Raw genomic sequence first — 5,379 nt, 5'->3', positions numbered from 1 at the left:
CGCTGTATTGAACTGGCATTGAAGGGCATAAAGATTTCAGAGCACTGACCTTCCTTCAGAAATGCTTGGCAGGAGCAGAGGGTGGCATGATTTAGGGTGAGAAGTTTGTGTCTCAGAGTTCAGCATTTAAGAGTCTAGGGCTGTAGTCACAGTAGGTTGAGGAGGTTAACCAGTGGAGGTCCTGGGAGGCTAAGACAGAGTATGACAGTCCCCAGGTTAGGCACTGGGATGTGTTCCCAGACCCCCAGTGGATCCTGGAAACTGGCGACAGTACCCAACCCCGTCTGTGCTGTTTCCTCCTACCCGTACATCCCTGTGATAAATACATATGTCCTTTATAAATTAGGCATGGTAAGAGATGAGCAGCAATAACAATAATCCAATTGAATAACTATAAGCATTTGGTGTAATAAAAGTTACGTGAAGGTGATCTCTTTCTCAAAACACCTTACTGTACTTCTTGCAAGGAGGTGAGATGAAGTAAGGTGAGGGACCTGGGGTGTGTCAGGGGGCTCATTTACTTCCCAATTGATTGACTGCAGGCCATAAACTAGGAAAAGTGAAAACACAGAAATGGGCGACTATTGCACATCCTTTTTGAATGAATAGCAAAGTCTTCAGGTTCCATGGTGTAGTGGTTAGTACATCTGCCTTATACACAGAGGGTCCCGGGTTTGATTCCCAGTGGAACCGGAAGTTTGTCTTAGTTTGCATTTAAAGTTGGAGGATGAAAACAGACTCATTTTCATCTTTACCAATCAAGATCCTTTTGAATGCGATTTCGTGGGTGTGTGCAAATGTCCTGAAGTGCAGGTTTTCTTTTCATCATGTATGGCACAGACAGCAGCTGAAATCTTACCTCGAAGGTCCCCAGCTCCAGGCCCAGATGATCCTGGTCTCTGTCTAGCAGGGCCACCGGCACTCACAGCGGGGAGGGGGGCCAGAGCCCTCCCTTCCAAGGCCAATCCTGGGGGCCGTAAGGCACTGTGACCTCTTTTCCCTGACGCTCCTCTGACTTCACCCCTGAGGCATCCTGACTTCTAGATGCATCGTGCTTAGAACGTGAGGCACGGGGAGAGTAAGGCGTCAGGCGAGTCATGAACAGCCTGGGTTTTGACATCAGAGAGTCTGGATTCCAATTCTGCCTCTACGTGGCTATTAGCTGTGTGCTCCTTTCCGAGGTTCTCCCTGTGTGTAGACGGAGCATACGCATAGCACTGGCCCCACAGGGAGTTTGTGCACACGGGATGAGATGATTATGGAAAATGCTTAGTACTGGGTCTGCAGCCTGGTAGGCACTCAACACGCGGCCCTCGGTCCCAGAGTGTTCTGTGTTCTGTGTGAGCTGTGTGTACCCTCTTCCCTTCTCTCCGAAACACAGCTCCAATCCCAGCTCCTGAAATCCTAACCCGCATTAACAGGTGGACTCACCTCCGAGGTAGCTCCACAGTGCAGCCTGAACCCCACTTCGCCCTCCCACTGGTTTGTTCTCCTGCTAATTTTCTGGTTAAGCCGAACACCTGAACGGAAATGTTACCTCCCACCCTGTCCCACATACCACCCACCAGAAGATGGGGAGGCGAGATCACAGATCCCAGAGGTGCCCAAGAAGTCCTGTAGGAGAGCCCGCAAAAGAAGGAGGCTCTTTGCCACAGAGGATTTATTATTATTGTTATTATTATTATTATTATTTTGCTGATGGGCTCAGAATTTAAACATAGGATGCTGAATGGCCAGAAGCTTGGCCCAGCCCCGAGTGCCCAGGGCACATTCCAGAACCCAGAATTCGAGTTTCTGCCCAGTAGCCTTGCCGTGTGAACTTTCCATTGCTAAAATCCCAGTTCTTAGTAGCCAGCACACATTCTGAGCCACAAAATTCTGAGAATTATTGCACTTGTCAGCTGCTAAGTCACATGTCCCTCAGCCTGGTCCCTTCTACGGTTATAATAGGACTTGTGTTAGAGTCTATGAATTTCCCTGTCACATGAAAATTGGCATCCCTTATAATACCATAATCGCCCAGAAATATACCGTCAGGCCTGTCATAATTAATCCATTTTCAGGATCCCTCGGGGTCCCTAAATACAATGACTGGTAGCAAATTAATAGATCCTTTGGATCATCCCATTTAACTTCCTCAAAGAACTGACCCCATGATGGAAATTTAGCTTAATTAGGATAATAGCTCATATTTAAAGAGTGCCTCACAGCAAGGAAGCCCCCAGATTCCACCTCCTAATCTTCCACACTGTACCACACGTTATTTCGAGCCAGCTTTTACTGAACAGGTACATTCGTCCCCGTTTTATGGCGGAGAAGAGCTTGCTGCCCATTGACAGGTAAAAAGATCTTTACAAAGCTTGGGATTCCTGTTTCGGTGCTGACTTTAGTTGTTTAGTTTATGTTTATGAACTATTAGCAGCACAAAAATATGTACAGAATGATTTTTTTTTTTGAGTTCCTATTTCATGAATAGGGTATCCTGTGTACATGGCGAGGCTGGAAATAGACGTCAGTAGTGGAATCTGGAGTGGACAAATATAGAATGTCGCCTGTGGTCAGCAATGCCACACTCCCCCCCCCCCCCAGCCCCATGCTGGTATGTTAACTGGTCTGTTTGGAAGCGTTTTTTTTTTTAGGTTTAGTTGCATGAGAGTACAAAGGGCCTTGTGTTATGGTCTCAACCCTACTATTTATACCCCATGACCCATTAAGCACTGATTCCTTGGTTGGGGTTCTCCCAACATCTCGAGAAAAAAAAAAAAGAAACAGGGGAAAAATAGCCTGACTGGAAAAAAAAAAAAAAGAAAGAGGAGTTCTCATTTACAGTCCCCGAGTCAAGAATTTGGTAACATGACCCCAGCCAAATCCTTCGGAGGCCTCGTATCAAATGTTGTTATTTTTGGGTGGCTTGAAAATAAGTCTGGCTGGGGCGTGGGCACCCGAGGGGTGGTTGCGGGAAGCAGGGGCCAGGGTGGGCCCCTGGGCTCTGTCCGGAGAAGTCCCCGAATGGGGCCGGGGACAGACAGCTGCTGGGCTGGCCCTGGGCCTCACAAGGGAGGTGGCGACTTGGCTAGAGAACATCACTTTCCCGGGGCCAGCCCCGCCCCTGCAGGGGGTGTCGGACCTCGACATTTCTCTCTAGGTCCCCCAAAGGCAACTGGGCACCCTTTCCTGCCCAGCACCCTAGGAACCGAACCTCTGTGAAGTCTGGCGCCCCACCCGCCTCCCCCAGGGGACTTCATTTTATTTCTGCGGGCCACAGGTCCCCAGAAGGGTGAACTGCCTCCCCTGTTTGGGAAGAATGCCCGCTGGAGATATTTTTACGCTCGGTCTGCAGTGGGTGAAAGGGAAGCCGGCGTAAGTGATTCCCCGGAAGTGCACTCCTCAAGGCCCATGGCGGTGTGTCATGTCACAACAGAGACGCTGCCCGTGTTCGGGGACACAGCTCACTTGGCCTGTCCTGCTGCACCCCCTTCCAGCCCAGTCTGACCAGCACCCGTGCGTGTATATGCCCATGTATACACACACACACACACACACACCCAGCTTAGCAGCCAGCTGTCATGGACTTTTAGGACATATTTGAAAATTATTTCAGGGAAGCATGAAGGGTGTGTGGGCTCCTCTTCCATGAAAGTAACTAAGAAAGATATCAAATAAACTGTCCCGAGCGTACACAGGAGTCAGAGACAGGAAGCCTAAACTCTATGCTTGCATCATTCATGTACCCTCAGAGTTACCTTAGATGAAAAGGTCTTTAAAATATTTGATATTTGATTCCTCTTCCTACAATAATCAATGATTAACAGCCTATGAACCCTATAAAGTAGAAGACTGTCCATTCTTTTATATTTTCTTTAATGTTGATTTATTTTTGAGAGGGGTGGGGGAGGAGCAGAGAGCAAGGGAGACAGAGTCCAAAGCATGCTCCAGGCTCTGAACTGTCAGCACAGAGCCCGACGTGGGGCTCGAACCCACAAACTGTGAGATCATGACCTGAGCCGAAGTCAGACACTTAACCAATGGACCCACCTGCGCGCCCCCAGGAGACTGTCCATTTTTGGCACAAGTGTTCATGCCTCCAAGATGGCTTCTGACGGATCTGGCCACCCAGACCCTCCTTATGGAAATTCTACTTGTCCCTTCTTGTAGCTCAAACCCCGTCCTCTTGGTAGAACTTTTCACGGGCTCCACAGTAAAGACAGGTGCTGTCCCGTCTCTGAATGTTCTGTGCTTGAGCTGGGCCTGGCTCGTGGAGGAGGAGTTAGCAGGTCAATGAGATGGCTGGAGGATGTGCTCAGGCAGAGGACGCAATTGTGACAAGCCAGGGGCAGTGTCACACAATCCAGAGAGGGGGAAAATGTGTTAGGTTGGGGGAAAGAAAACGTGGGGAGAGCTGGATTGGAAAAAGAACAAACCTGAATTTCAGGTGTTCCTGTCAGCCACGGGAAGGCGGTTGGCTTTCATGGAAAGACAATGGGAAGCTGTGGTTTTCAGTCGAGGAGTGAGTGGATGTTGCTTGTGTCCAAGGGGTATGACTAACATGGCAGCCCAAAAGTGTTTGTGGGTGCATACGTGAATATCGGATAACTGTTGCGGAGGGCTCCCAGAACCTCGGGGACAGTGTTAGTTCGTGTTACGTCTCATTTGGAAGTTGTTGTGGTCTGAATGTCTGTGTCCTCCCCACATTCACCTGCTGAGGCCCTAACCCCCATTGGGATGGATTTGGAGGTGGGGCTCCTGGGAGGAGTTGGGTTTCGATGAGGCCATGAGGGTGAGGCCCCAAGGGTGGGATTGGTTTCCTCAGAAGAGCAAGACAGACCAGAGCTCGCTCGCTTGCTCACATTCTCTCTTGCTCCTCCTACCATGTGAAGACGTACTGAGAAGGCGGCCACCTGTGAGCTGGGAATTGGGCTCCTACCCGAAACCAAATCCGGGGCACCTTGACCTTTTACTCCTGACCTCCGGAACTCTAGAAATAAATGTCTGTTGGTCAGGCACACTGCAGTATTTTGTTATAGCAGCCAGGTGACTAATACATAAGCCATCCAAAATGCATTAATATAAATATAAGTTATTTTGGCAGGTACCCGGCGGCTTAGTTGGTTGAGCCCCCAACTCTTGATCTCAGCTCAGGTCTTGATCTCCTAAGTTCAAACCCCAAGTTGAGCTCTGTCCTGGGTGTAAAGCCTACTTAAAAAAATTATTTTTCTATCAAGAACTTAGTTCCTCATCAAAATAGGCAGAGTCTGAGTGGACACAGACCTGAAGCCTGAGTGTTGCTTATCCTCTTGGAAAAGATCGCTCTCATCTCTCTCTAATAGATAGATCGGGCTCTTCATCAGCCTCCCAAGACTCAGCAGAGGCACAAATCTA

The 5,379-nt window shown here is 49.1% G+C and overlaps 1 non-coding gene across 1 annotated transcript; it reads left to right on the top strand.

The window, feature by feature from the left end:
- The first annotated feature begins 620 nt into the window (after positions 1 to 620).
- On the top strand, positions 621 to 693 carry TRNAI-UAU. The gene has a single exon. It is a non-coding gene; the product is annotated as a tRNA-Ile (tRNA).
- The last annotated feature ends 4,686 nt before the right edge of the window (positions 694 to 5,379 follow it).

This window comes from Suricata suricatta, chromosome 2 (genome assembly GCF_006229205.1).
Source record: "Suricata suricatta isolate VVHF042 chromosome 2, meerkat_22Aug2017_6uvM2_HiC, whole genome shotgun sequence".
Taxonomy (NCBI): domain Eukaryota; kingdom Metazoa; phylum Chordata; class Mammalia; order Carnivora; family Herpestidae; genus Suricata; species Suricata suricatta.
The sequence above is the reverse complement of the archived record's forward strand: the minus strand, read 5'-3'. Positions and strand labels throughout refer to the sequence as shown.